This window comes from Danio rerio, chromosome 23 (genome assembly GCF_052040795.2).
Source record: "Danio rerio strain M-AB ecotype USA chromosome 23, GRCz13ab, whole genome shotgun sequence".
Classification (NCBI taxonomy): domain Eukaryota; kingdom Metazoa; phylum Chordata; class Actinopteri; order Cypriniformes; family Danionidae; genus Danio; species Danio rerio.
The window spans coordinates 5,402,501-5,417,500 of NC_141043.1; the positions used below are offsets into that span (position 1 = coordinate 5,402,501).

General features: G+C 37.4%; 1 protein-coding gene and 1 long non-coding RNA gene across 2 annotated transcripts in view; one reads left to right on the plus strand and one right to left on the minus strand.

Annotated features, from left to right (window-relative positions):
- LOC147838145 (uncharacterized) overlaps positions 1-12,910 on the plus strand; it is a 138,683-nt gene extending 125,773 nt beyond the window's left edge. Inside the window, exon 3 of the long non-coding RNA XR_015523105.1 lies at positions 10,664-12,910. This is a non-coding gene — a long non-coding RNA (uncharacterized LOC147838145). The remainder of the gene's footprint in view (positions 1-10,663) is intronic.
- The window catches only part of lgr6 (leucine-rich repeat containing G protein-coupled receptor 6), a 155,394-nt gene that overhangs the window by 98,472 nt on the left and 41,922 nt on the right, over positions 1-15,000 (minus strand).

Consider the following 15,000-nt stretch of genomic DNA (forward strand, 5'->3'; position numbering starts at 1 on the left):
CAAGAAACACCCTATTGAAGACATAGACATGAAGTGCACATCCACTGTAGTGCACATCCAATCCCACTCTATTCTATCAAGCCACATGAGAGAATTCATGAATGGAGTGAAGCAGCACAACTGAAACAGTAGGTCATGTGATAATGAGAAATGACGAATGTTGTACATCTGAATTCTATTCATACAGTACTACTCTCATTACAAAACATAAATAAATAGTGCTACACCACTGTTTGCAGCATTTTCAAGGGTTATTTAATCATAATCATGTGATAGAAGTTTCGTACTTGCACACTTCACCTGTTGAATTGAACACTCAAACTAGAATCATGGCAGAATCTAGCGAACAAGTGGAACAAATCTATGAAACGGTAAGAGAAACATATAAAAACGCAGAGCAGGGGGCCGTGAAGACCAGGATTGTTGCACTAGGCTATCGGTGCTGACTCTATTATGAGTTTTGCTAGATAAAGTTACTCAAAAAGCCATGTTTACATAGTGGATTCTAAATCAGATGATTGACTTAATCTTGTTAACATTGGATTTTTGCTCCCCACAAAAACCTACCAAACGCGAGAAGCCATCTTCTGAAAGTCCAACCGAAACCCAAAAGTGCGCTTTCCACTTTCAGAAAGCATTGAAGTGTGTAAGAAGTTGACAATGATGGTGATGAATTGGATGATGATGACTTCAATCTCTGAGTCAGACCTACCACATTAGCGAAACCTTTGGGGCCAGTCCACTGCGAACAGCAAGGCAACTTCTGGGAATCTGACTTGACAAATGCAGAATTCCTGCTGAGGAGCAGAAGAATACTTTTGATGAACTAAAGCGAAGGGAAAAGCGGCTGAGACAGATGCATAGATTAGAAGGCTGTTTGGGAGAAGTTGATACAGTCTCCATGGTGAGAAACCTCAAGCTCTTTTCAAATGAAGCAAAGTGTGGAGGTCGGAGCCATGCTTCGATTCATCATTCACTCATAACTGACGTAATGGCAGAGTAAAGAGACCCCAAATAAAAGACCTAAACTAGAGTTCATTTTGACAGATCTTGCTGGTTTTGGCGGGGAAAGATGTCCTACAAAGATACTACATTTCTCAGCCTCTATTGATAACTATTTGATAGCTCCCTATATGGTTCAGATTGTATATATTCTTTTATATTAATATTAGTAATATGAGCCCCCATAAAGTGCTACAATGGATTTGAATCAATCAAGGAATGAGGAAACACCAAAAATGTGACCAATTTATTATAAATATTTTGAAAAGATTGCTAAATTATTAACCTCCTACTTAATAATTTTTATTGATTATCGTTTAACTCACTGTAAAAAATGCTGGGTTCCACACAATGTCTACATGTTGTCCTAACACAAATCAATTAAATTAACTTAATTGGTTTTACAAATTTAAGTGGATGGAGCATAAAACAACTAAGTTGTTTTATCCCCCCCCCCCCCCCCAAAAAAAAAAAAAATAAATAAATAAATTACCCCCCCCCCCAAAAAAAAAAATAAATAAATAAATAAATAAAAATAAGAATTGTGTTGTTTCAACTCATTTCAAGTAAGTCGTTTAAACAAGCAGCAAGTCATTTTTGGCATGAGGTATAATTATATAATCATTTCTATGTAATTATTTTTCTCACTTTGTTTAGAACTTCAGCGTGAATGATTATTTAAAAATGCAAACATATGAAATAAGTATGAATTAAATGTAAATATGGAATTTAAAATGGAATGTAATAACAATCATCCACATGATAAATAATAATAATAATTTGTAAACATTTATACACAATAAACAATGTAGCATAAAACGAAACATAGAAATTAAACAGACGTTTTATTTTGTCCATATGAGATATCATCATATTACACTACCTAAAATAAATTATAAAGCAAATCATCAAGGAACTCTGACGATTTTAGTTGCATAGAATATCAGTTTGTTTCCAGATAATCCACAAAGTGAGGCTGTTGTGATCACCAGCAATCTAGTCGCTGCGGAATAATGGAGAACAACCCACACACTACGTTAACAAACTAGAACTCCCGGCATGCACCTCGCACACACCAGTTCCTGATTCCCACTGATTACACACATGCAACCGGAAGAGCATTATGGACTGATTTCAAGGACTATAAACTTAACACTCACAGACACGTCATTGCTGAGTGTTGTTAAACTGTTTGGTGAATGTTATGGCGCATTTTTCCTAGCCTTGTTTTTTTTGTTTACGTTCTTTGCCGGCTGTACCGCCTGTTTATTGATCATGCTTTGGATTATCTGTATCTGCTCCTGTTTGTTCCTGTTTCGACCTTTCACTTAGTAAACTGCTATTGAACCCTCAACTTTGTTCCGGGTCCAGCCACTGTTGCAAAGACAGTGAGCGTAAAGGCTGATTTATACTTCTGCGTCAAGTGATCAGCGTGATCCATGGCGCCTGCCTTAGGCATAGCTGTGCATTTATACTTCTGTGCGCTCTGCAATAACACTTCCGAAACGCTATCTGGCTGTAGGTTTTATGTTTCTCTGAGGGAAGTTTCTTTGCGGGTATATAGTTTTTTCATGAATGCTACAAGTAGCTAAAACTCACTTATTCAGAGGCTGGAGCTGACGGACATGCAACAACTTTAATCATAATCTAAACACAAAACAAACGTTTCCATCGGTCTCGCGGCCTTGAGCGCCACCAGCACTCGTCACCACTACCAAATCGACCAATCGCAGAGTATGCGCTACGCATCGTTGCGCATGTAGTTACATTATTGTCACTATCACTATAAGAACTACAAATCCGCTGGTTTATAGACTACAAGTTCCAGTCATGCACCACACACACTCACACCTGATCCTGACTGATTGCAAACATACAGCCGGAGGATTGTCAAAGTCTGATTACAAGAACTTTAAATACAGCGCACACACAGACACATCTGTGCTGAGTCTTGTTATACTGATTGTAAACATTACGATGCGTTTTCCTTGCCTTGCCTTCTGTGTTTGAATCTTGTTTTGTTTTATGTTGTCTGCTGCCTGCCTTATGACCACTTGCCTGATATCTGACCACGACCCTGCATGATTGCCCTGGCTTCCTGTCAGTTTTTGAATTGTCTTTAACATCATATATTAACTTATAAGATGCCTTGAATGGTCTTGCGCCACTATATTTCTCTGAGATTTTAGTTCCTTTCCCCTCTGCATGTGCTTTGCGCTCGTCTGATGCTGGTCTTTTAGAAACTTTTTAGAAAGCAAAGCTAAAATCTTTGGGGGGATCTTCATTGGCATCATTATTATAGTATTTATCTTATTTTTTTTTTGTAAATTATGCCATAAAATTCATTGACAAACACTTTTGTCTGATTTACTTAAAAAAAAAAAAAAAAACTATCCCCAGAAATAGCTCTCTCATCTCACATGCAAGGCACCGACAAGCTAAAGTTCTGGTTAGCGCCACTCTGTGTGTTCATAAGGTGTTTTTATGTGTTCATAAGACATATTCTCTGCTTCCTCAGACTCGTGATGACAGTGAGTCATTTAGCAGCACAACTGGAACAATCTGAGCTTTGTTGGCACGTTTCCTGTTTTTTGTCACTAACTCGCAAACACTTTCCTGCAGGTCAGGGGCCAGAGCTTCTCAAAGTGTCTTTACAGCCACTTCAGACAAGACCACCCCGGAGAGGAAGGACTGATTCAAGTCAAAGCTTCACAACATTACATGCGATAAGGCAAAAATCATAGTTGCCCTTTAAAAGACAAAATGAGGATAGGGGTTCCTCTTTGTACAATGGAGCACCAGACCATAATAGTCTCAGCATGAGTGAACAATGACACTCTTCTGTATAGTGTACACTTGCACACTCAAAAGCCAGGGAGATTAATTTTTGCGCATTGTATACATCCTGTATAATGTTTATGTATTCACACCACATCGCACCAGCAGATCCACACAGATAGCATCAGACACATTGTCTGTGATTTGTGGGATCAGTGTGCTTCCTGTCAGTGTTTTCTGGCTATTGTCAGAGCTCATTTTTGAAGATTGATTGTGCTGAATCTGTGCCTGTTAGTTGTACAGTATATGAGACAGAACAGGGTTGTAGGTAATACATGCCACAAGCTTTGCTTTGCTTTGGTTACATTTTGTTGCACGATCAGATGACAAATACACTAGAGGGCGCCATCTAATTTTTCCAAATCTGAAATATGTTACTTAGGGTAAGTTTTGTAGTACATTTCAAATGTAATTCAATTCAATTCAATTAAGCTTTATTTGTATAGCACTTTTACAATGTAGATTGTGTCAAAGCAGCTTCACATAAATGGTCATAGTAACTGGATCAGGGTAGTTCAGTTTTTAGTGTTTAAGTTCAGTTCAGTTTAGCTCAGTTCAGTGTGGTTTGAAGTCATTATTGAGAGTTCAAACACTGGAGAGCAAATTCATTGATGAGTAGCTTTTCAGATCCTGAACCATGCTAGCCAGTGGCGACAGCGGCGACAGCGGAGAGGGAAAAAAACTTCACCGATAGGAGAGTGGAGAAAAAAAAAAAACCTTAAGAGAACCAGACTCAGTTCGGCACGACCATTTTAATTTCTCAGCTGGCCAAAAGTACTACCTTTTTATGCATGTACACAAGCAAGGCTTGTCACATAGATCACCTAAATCAGGGGTCATGAAAAGAGTTGCTACCAAAATCCACAAGAACACAAAATTACTCAATATGTGATCCCATTTCCTCTTACATCAATTCATAATTTTTGATTTAGTGGTTAATCCGTATGAATCTGTATGGCAGGGGTGGCCAACCCTGTTCCTGGAGAGCCACCTTCCAACAGATTTCAGTTGCAACCCATATCAAACACACCTGCCTGTAATTATCACGTTGTGTTCAGGTCCTAATTAATTGGTTCAGGTGTGTTTGATATGGGCAGCCACTGAAATCAGCAGGAAAGTGGCTCTCCCGGAACAGGGATGGCCACCCTTGCTGTATGGTCTCATTTGTACAATTTTTTTAATCTTAGGGTGCTTTCACACCTGCCTCATTTAGTTCAGTTGAATCGCACTAGAGTTCGTTTTTCTTTATGGTGCGGTTCGTTTGGGCAGGTGTAAATGCAGCAATCATATTCGAGTGCGCACCAAAAGCGGACTAAAAAAGCATACCGAGGCCTGCTGGAAGAGGTGGTCTCGGTACGTTTTCAAACAAACCCTGGATCGGTTCGTTTGTGGTGAGAATATTATCCGAACTAAAACAGACCCAACCACAAAAAGTACTGAGCCTTTTGGACTAATCTAGGGCAATGTGCCGCAAGCCGCGACGCAATTGTAGTTTGATAGTTTCAGCTCGGCGCAAGAGTCATTTTGTTGTTTTGCAACACGCTGTTTAAATAGGAAATGCATGTGCGCTCATATTTGCACTCATAAGCATTCTGGTCTAAAAAGGAGGCGTGTTAAGGCGCATTGCTATTTTGAGGAACTATAATAGACTGTTCAATAGACCAAATCAAAGCAAGTCCAGCGCAGAGCGCGTTAGTTGTGCACCTCGCTTAAACATAGCTTAATACACAGGGTGTACAGCAATACACAAATATCTTTAAAAATGAAAAAGAATTAAAAGTTTAAAATATTTTAAAAAAAAAGTATTTTCTACATAAATATAAAAACCACCGTCTCTATGCCTTCTTCATCTTGGGGGGCTTTTTCAGGTTATTCATGACAACTTGCTTTTGTATAATGTTATTATTAGTAGTAGTATTATTTATTATATGCATATTCATATTTGTTTTATTAAAAACAAGCTAGGATTTGCCCACCTGTCAGGTTTTAGACCATATGGGGCATAGCATGTGTGTTTGAATATAACTTTTTTGAATACACTTCGTTATTATTGTTCATTTACTTGTTTGCTGAAAATTAGAACTTAATAAAAAAAAATAATTATTTATAGGCTAGTGGATGTCTGTGCGTACAACACGTTTCTTTATCCATGAGAGTGAAAGTGAAAGTAAAGAATGAGGAGGCTCATTCTGTCATTGTCGTGCTTCAGATGCTCTGTTTTGTTTCTAGTGAAGCGTTCAGTTTTTCCACAGTAACACTCTACAATAAGGTTCATTAGTTAATGCATTTAATAACATGAACTAATCATGAACAAAACTTGTACAGCATTTATTAATCATAATTGAACATTTACTAATGCATTATTAACATCCAAACTCATGCTTGTTAACATTATTTAATGCACCGTGAGTTAACATGAACTCACAATGAACAACTGTATTTTAATTATCTAACGTTTACTAACATGAATAAATACTGTAGTAAATGTATTGTTCATTGTTTGTTCATGTTGGTAAATGCATTAATTAACATTAACTAATGAACCTTATTGTTAAAGCGTGACCTTCTCCACTTACAAAGTCCGTCATGTAAATAGCAAATGTGCTTTGGCGCGACACAGCTGACTCTTAAAGGGAATGGGAGATGAGAGTCTGATTGGTTTATTCTCGAAAAACACACCTATAATTAATTTAAAGAGTAAGCTCAACCCTGTTAGACCATGCGCCATGGCGCAAAGCGCATTTTTCCATCCTTAAAATAGCAAAAGTTGATTTGGACATGCCCTAAATGCTTTTGCGCCCTGAGCTTTGGACTTTGCACCTGGATCATCACAATAGAGCCTGCTGACTTCCATAGTATTTTTTTTTCCTACTTTGGGTATCAAAGGCTACTGGTTTCCAGCATCAGTCAGAATATCTTCCTTTGTGTTCAACAGAAGCAAGAAGAAGGTAAATGCTGAGGAATCTGTGATTTGTTCTTACTTTGCTCAAACAGAAGCTGTAAATGATCTCAAATTGATCGCTATTACCTCCAGTGTTTGACCTCTTTCCCTTCCTAAGCACTTCCCTTCAGTTCCACCCGTTAAGCTTCTACAACTCTCCTATTTCTCTCCTTCTGTCAGTGCTTCAGCTTTCAATTTCTGCTCCATTCATACTCTCGTCGTCCTCCAGGCTGGCAGCCCTAATCCTCCCCTTCATCACCCTCCAGCCATAAAAGCTGACATGTTTGAGTAAACATGACACAGCGGTGTGAATCCTGAGCCACTGGTGGAAAGCCACAAGACAAACAGGCCGTCCTCAGGTGCTGCTGTCCTCTTCAAAGAGCTGGATCTGCCTCAGTAACACTGCTGCTCTTCAGTTAAACACACATGCAGACCCTCCAGACACACCAGATTTTCTCTCACGCTCTCTTGCCTTCATTTCTCTCTGCACAGTTTGTGAAACAATCCTTTACTTTCTTCTTCTGCCCAAAATACTTAAAAAAGGTAGTTAGTTAAAGTTAATTACTTTACAAGTAGTAAATGTACTTATAAATAGACATGACTTTACTTGGAGGGGCACATTATTATTAACTCATTCTTAATAAACTCTATAATAATAAAATTAATACCTGTACATAAATTCCTGAAAGTTCAGAAATTCATTCAGGAATGAGTTAATAATAATGTGCCCCAAAGTAAAGTCATGACACATTAACATGATACATGTCATGAGTTTATGTTGGTCAGGTCATACTTTTAATGAATATTCTTTCTCATAGAACAGGTTACAATTAGCTTAAATAAATGATCAAATATGAACTAACAATTAATAAAGGTATTTAGGGTTGCTATTCACACATAGACTCGTGACTCATTTTGAAGTAAAAGTTAATTCTTGGAAAGGGCAAGCCTTAACCCATCATTAGTTCATATTAAAGTAATGTTTAGTTTAGATAAAAATACATCATTATTCATGTACTCATGTCAATTGGTACCCAGTTATTATGACATTATGTAACTGCATTTTATTGTCAGTAATGGAAATGGCGTCGTAATGTAAAGTTAATATGGTGTGGCATAATTTATGTACATACACACATTTGAACTAAATTGAGGAATCTGAAAAACTGGTCGATGATTCAAGTCAACTACGTTATAAATGTGAACAACATAAAGACAACTGAGCAAAACAAGGAAAGGAAACAATGTAGACATTATTGAAGTCACACACAGGAATAGCACAACATGCCCAAGCTTCTGGTCAACAAGGGAATGAATAAAGGCTGATTTATACTTCTGCGTCAAATACCGGCGTATGCTACGGCGCTGACGCATAGCCCTTCGCCGTGGCCGTCGGCGTCGCTGACGTGCACCTCTCAAAAATTGTAACTTCACGTCGCAACGACGCGTAGCGCAAGCTCTGTGATTGGTCGGCTTGGTAGCGCCGACGAGTCTGGGCGGGACCGAGAGCCGTGCAAATGGCGCGAGCTGGACGCGAGCCCAATGGAGCGATTGTTTACAAGTGTGGAGTCCTGTGAAGGAGCTCATGATGGAAAGTTTTGTTTTGTGTTTACCTCATAGTTAAAGTTATTGCACGTCCGCCGGTTCCAGCCTCAAAATGAACGAGTTTGAACCACTTGTACAACCAGGAAGTGCTCAGAAAAGCAAAACAGAAGCAAAGAAACTCGACACAGAGGAACATTTACACCTCACTGCCAACTAGCGTTTCGGAAGTGTTAATGCAGACCAACAGAGACAGCGCGCAGAAGTATAAATGCACAGCTGCGCGCGTTGCATGCGCCGTGAGTTACGCCGGTCACTTGAAGCAGAAGTATAAACCAGGCTTAAGACTGCAACAAAGGTGGGGGGCGGGAAATCAGCTGTGAACAGCTGAACTGAACTTAAAAAATGAATCTGCAAAACATGGCCACAATTGAACTACTGCAAGAAAACTATTTGGCACATCAAGTACAACATTTTAGTCCCATGAATAAATTAATTAGAATGTGGCCAAGTCTGAACTAAAACAAGGTTGTAGCCATTAGATTATAGTGGCCCAGAGAATTTATGGAAAATCTGGCCCAGTTATCTTAAAACACATGTGGACCACATAGACCAGTGGTTCCCAACCTGGGGTCCGCGCCCCCCTAAGGGGGGCGCCAGAGTTCACAAGGGGGGCGCGGGAGAGGATAAGTGTTGAGGTAGAAAAAGGCATAAAAATGCTCCACTATTATATAGGGCTGTACAATTAATCCAAAATGCGATTTCGATTTCAAACAATTATAAAAAAGCATTAATCAAGATAAACGATTATATGCATCATATACCGCCCCCTTTTCAGTTGTACACGTGTTGCGAAAGACCGCGTGCCTATGTGTGTGTGTGCTACACGCACACGCAGTCAGAAGCATGCGGCTGGTCAGCATTCGCACACTGAGACGAGCAGAGGAGTGTTTAGTGTTTAGTGGTGTTTAGTGATTATTTATATTAACCCTCATTTGTGTAATAAACAAACGAGTTGAGGTTTAAAAGACGTTAAAGAGAAACCATTAAAGAGACAGCGCAAAATATTCCTGCTGCCGCCTGTTTTTATGATTAATCAAACAAGGAGAAAATGTTTCTCTGCTCTTGACTTAAGGATTTTTGTAGCTAATGTGTTTTTCTTACAGTGGAGATGCTTAAAGCACAGTTTGTTTTATATTTTTATTCTATTGTATTTATTTCTCTTTCCTTTGCAGGGTGGAAAATAACTGTATATATACACTTGAAGTCAGAATTATTATCCCTCCTGAATATTAGCAACCCTTTTCCTGCCCAATTTCTGTTTAATGGAAAGAAGTTTTTTTAAACTTATTTCTGAACATAATAGTTTTGATATCTCATGTCTAATTACAGATTTCTTTTATCTTTGCTATGATGACAGTACATAATATTTTACTAGATATTTTTTCAAAATACAACCATTCAAATTAAAGTGCAATTCAAAGCCTTATTAGGGTAATTAGGCAAGTCATTGTATAACAGTAGTTTCTTCTGCAGACAATCAAAAATATATATTGCTTAAGGGGGCTAATAATATTGACCTTAAAATAGGTTTCAAAATATTTAAACCTGCTTTTATTCTAGCTAAAATAAAACAAATAAGCCTAGAAGAAAAAAAAAATATTAGAGAAAATACTGTTAACTTCCTTGTTCTGTCAAACACAATTTGGGAAATATTTATAAAAAAAAAATTCTCAGCAGCGCTAATAATTTTGACTTTAACTGATAATCGTTTTGAATAATTGTGATTACAATTATGACCAAAGTAATTGTGATTATGATTTTTCCCAAAATCAGCCCTACTATTATATATGTATTTTTAAGTACCAAAAAAAAAAAAAAATCAACACACATGCTTAAAATTCCAACATAATAGTAAAAATAATTAAAATAAATAACTTTCAATTATTTGTTACATTTTGCTCACTTGCGCAATGTGCTTGTCCAACTTCTCGTAAAGGCAAAATCAAAACAAAAATGGCAGAGAAACGTCAATGCAATGATTCTTCTGAGGCGAAGAAAAGCCAAGAAAAGATAAGACAAAGCCTATCTAAATACACATAAACACACACATACAGTAAATATATATATATATATATATATATATATATATATATATATATATATATATATATATATATATATATATATATGGCACATATGTGTGTGCATGCGTGTGTATTTATATGGTGGGGGGGCTCCAATGTTTGTATTTGTTCATGGGGGGGGCCCCAGAGAAAAAGGTTGGGAACCACTGACATAGACTAAAGTCACCATCATGGAGAAAAGTGTTTGCTTTAGTTGGGCTCATAGCCCTGAACCTCTTAATTTAAATTTTCTTTCGGGCTGCTGTTACTTTTAAGAACTTTGCTTAAAAGGTTGTTCATTAGAGCAAACAAAATAAAGAGAGGCACAACCTGTGATGAAATAATATAATTCACTGATGTTTACCAATGTTTAATCCATTATTAGAAGTAATAGGCCAGATCTGGGCCAGAATGAAAGCAAACTGTGGCCCAGAATAGGGTCAGTTCTGGTTCATTTGGTTGAATTCTGGTTAATATGTGATATTGCTTTCCCAGAAATGGGTTGCGGCTGGAAGGGCATCAGCTGCGTAAAAACCTGCTGGATAAGTTGGCGGTTCATTCCGCTGTGGCGACCCAGGATTAATAAAGGGATTAAGCCGACAAGAAAATGAATGTGATATTGCTTTGGCTTATTTGTGGCTCAGATCTGACAAACAGGATTAGACCGCCCTAGAGCCTTCATTCCATTTAGCATGTGGTCCAGATGTAAGTGTCTGGTGTGGGCCAGATTTAGGCCAGAATAAATGCAAACTGTGGCCTAGATAGGGTCAGTTCTGGTTCATTTTTAAGAATTCTGGCTGATGTGTTATTGCTATGGCTTAATTGTGGCCCAGATGTAGCAAAGTGGAGTGGACCGCCCAAGTTCCATCATTCCATGCAGTATGTGGGCCGGATGTAAGTGTCCGGTGTGGGCCGGATTTAAGCAACATGAATTTTGCTAGCTGGGATGTGCCCATAAGGAAAATGCATACAATGTCAACAAATCTGATGTGTAGATAAAAGGGTTCATAAAAAGAATTTGCAGCTCAAGTTCAGCTCACAGACTCAATGATCCAGTCAGAGTGTTTCTTAAGCAAACAGCTCACTGCAGTATTTACATTTTAGTTTGTCATCACAAGACTTTGAATATTTTGCACAAGTTATGTAAACTTCTTGCTTTTTTCAGTTTTGGAGGTTAACCAATGAAGCAACTGTGAACGTTTGAAAAGAGCTTTGAAAAGTTGCTTTCTTTTTCTCCTGAACAAATATCGCCATACAGGTTTAGAAAAACACAAGGTTGAGTAAATAATGACAGAACTTTCATTTTTGGCTGAGCTACGACTTTAGTCAAAAGTTACTGTGTTCCCACACAAGCCTCAACTTGTGCTCCCGTTGATAGCAGCTAATGAATACAGGAAAATACTAGCGTGAACAGGAATGATTTCGAGTGCTTGCTTAAATTGCTTTGATCATTTAAAGGTGTATTTTGAAAGAGGTGCCAAGATGGATTTGTAAAGGAAATGTTTGATGTGTGATCCAAACTTGAAAATAGAATGGACGCAATGTCAATTATGCAATCGACTGAGCAGAATTCCAAAATGAAAGGGCACACCGGATCAAATGGAAAAACTCTGGAAAAATGAGAGAGAAATTTGGTGAACAGCACAATATTTGCCCTTCCTCAAGCTCTGAAAAGACCGTCTGGCTTAGCATTCTCCTCACACAGATTCACAATGACACAGGAAGGAGGAAACAATACTCACTTCCCCTCCTTCTGTTTTCCTAGAGACATGTTTTTCTTTTACATACTGTCAAGCTTCCTGAGCTTCATATTCTGTCTTTTGTTGCTCGGAGTGGCCTCCCTTTCACTCTCATGCACAATGAACAAGAGGACACTCTTTCACCTGAGCGAAAAACACAAGACGAGCGCAAAAAAAAAAAAAAAAAAAAAGGGACAGAAAATGAGGACAGAAAGAATGAGAGAGGGAAAGTCGCATTCTCATTGGACGTCCTTTATTTTCCTAATGCTACAAACGCTTAATGGTTTAAAAAGAAGCAGAGGGAGTCAGATGTCTGGGTGGCTAAATTGGATGTTTAGTCTGTGGATGCGTCATGGGAGCTGCGATTTATTCTTTGCTTCCCCTCGGGCCATCACTAGGATGTCGTTTGATTTAACACACACACACACATACACACACACACACACACACACACACACACACACACACACACACACACACACACACACACACACATTTTGGTGCATTATGAGAACTCTCTATAGGTGTAAGGTATTTTATAGTTTAAAGAGCCCCTAATAAGGGTTTTTGAAAATGACCTTCTATGCAGTGTGTAACTCAGCACTAAGTGATTGAAAGCATCCAGCCGAGCTTGAAATCTGAAAGTGCGCCGTGATATAGTCGAATAACCAAATCTAAGTGGGTTTGGATCTTTTGTCTGAATGCACCGACGTCGATATGGGACATCAGCATATATGAAGTCCTGGATTTGGTAAAACGTGAATGCGACTTTCACTTCAGACACTAGCGGAGCGAGGGGGATCACAGGAATGATCATAGCTGAGCTTAGGATCAACTCTCAAAATTATACAATAATTTTGGGATTTTTGGAATAATTTTTGGATTTCATAATTAATATGCTATATATATATATATATATATATATATATATATATATATATATATATATATATATATATATATATATATATATATATGTATGTATATAAAGATATATATTTATATATATATATATTAGTCCCTCTTTGTTTTTTATATTCTGTTTTATATTTTACAGAACAAGGAAATTTTTACAGTATGTCTAATGATATTTTTTCTTCTAGAAAAAATCTTATTTGTTTTATTTCGGCTAGAAAAAATAAACGCAGTCATACATTTTTTAAAAGGCGTTTAAAGGGCAAAATTATTAGCCCCTTTAAGCTATATTTTACCCTAATAGTCTACAGAACAAACCATCATTATATAAATATATATATATATATATATATATATATATATATATATATATATATATATATATATATATATATATATATATATATATATGTGTGTGTGTGTGTATATGCAGGGGCTCCAAGTGCGCACGGGTCCCTGGGCCTGTGCCCATGATGCCTATTTGTTAATCCGGCCCTGCCAAAACCAAGATATGACCTTTTATAATGCATAATAAGGCCTCTTTAAAAAAAACTATTATTATATTCCCTTAAATTAAATTATAAAAAAATTACATTTTAAATGAAGGCCCTGTTAGGTATGAATTATAAGAGTTTTGACCCAAGACACAAGGCATGTCTTTGTAAACCAGACCAAAATTGTGATAACTAAATCAAACCCATCATTGCAAAAATGTCTGTCCTTGTAAATCACCAAATCCAGCACACACACACAGACACACACCAAATTCCTGCTTGTCATAATCTTCACTGAAGCCTCGCTGCCTATTATAAGATCAGGATTGAAATTCTTATCTGTAATTGCACTGTCCTTCACAAACACCACCTGTGATTAATAATTGTCAGTCTTTTCATTTTGTTAAATTTCCTCTCATGAACACCAAAAGGCCGCCGCCGAGCTTTAAAGAATTAGGCCCTGGGAAGATGTTATTCTGTGCTTTTAGTAGCAAATTAAATTCAGAGGAATTCAAATGTGATACAAACACCAGCATCAGAGGGTAAGCCTACACAACATGCGCTTTAACAGAAGGCTCTCTATATCCCAGAATTCCCTCTACCTCCCACACGGAAGCGGGCAGAACAGACATTGTTCTGTTTCATCGGCAGCTTTTTGCATATAGACAAAAGATGACGTCATTTGGACTAGAGGCATGAGTCGAAGGTCATGTCGTTGGACAATGCTCTTAGGAAGTAGATTGATAGTTCAACTTCCTTCATGAAGCCACAGACTCATTCACAAAAACGTCTGTTCACGCTATATAATAACCGGCAGCCTTTGACCCACACACATGGCATCATTTGTTTGAAGTGTCCAACAGCAAGGGCACTATATTATCCTGATGATTATGTGTCTACACGCATTTTATTATTAGCATTTACCGACCTACCAGTTGTTTCATTGCAACAAAAATCCAATATTTTAATAGGTTACATTTCATTTAATTACATTGTCATAGTAAAAAGTGCCATAAAATAATAAAAAAAAACTGGTTTACATATATTTTTGAGGACTTTTTGTTGCATCTTGGGACCTTGATCTTTCCTCCAACAACTTTTGATGAAGGAAAGTTTGAAAGCAGGACTTTTACTGACGGTTTAAATAGTCTGAACTGATATTTTGTCTGGGTTGGTGTTGTAAATGGCAGTACAAAAACAGTAATAAACTGACAGTACTTTTTCTGTTTTTTTACGGACGTAATTCTTTATATTTTATATCTTATACAACATTTTGTTTCAAAACTAATGAAACACCACAAAAAGTCAGTTTATTAAACTGTATTGTGGAATTTTCAACATCAAAATTCAACAGGACAGATATAAAGATCCCATTATCCAAATCATCTCTATAAAATTAATTC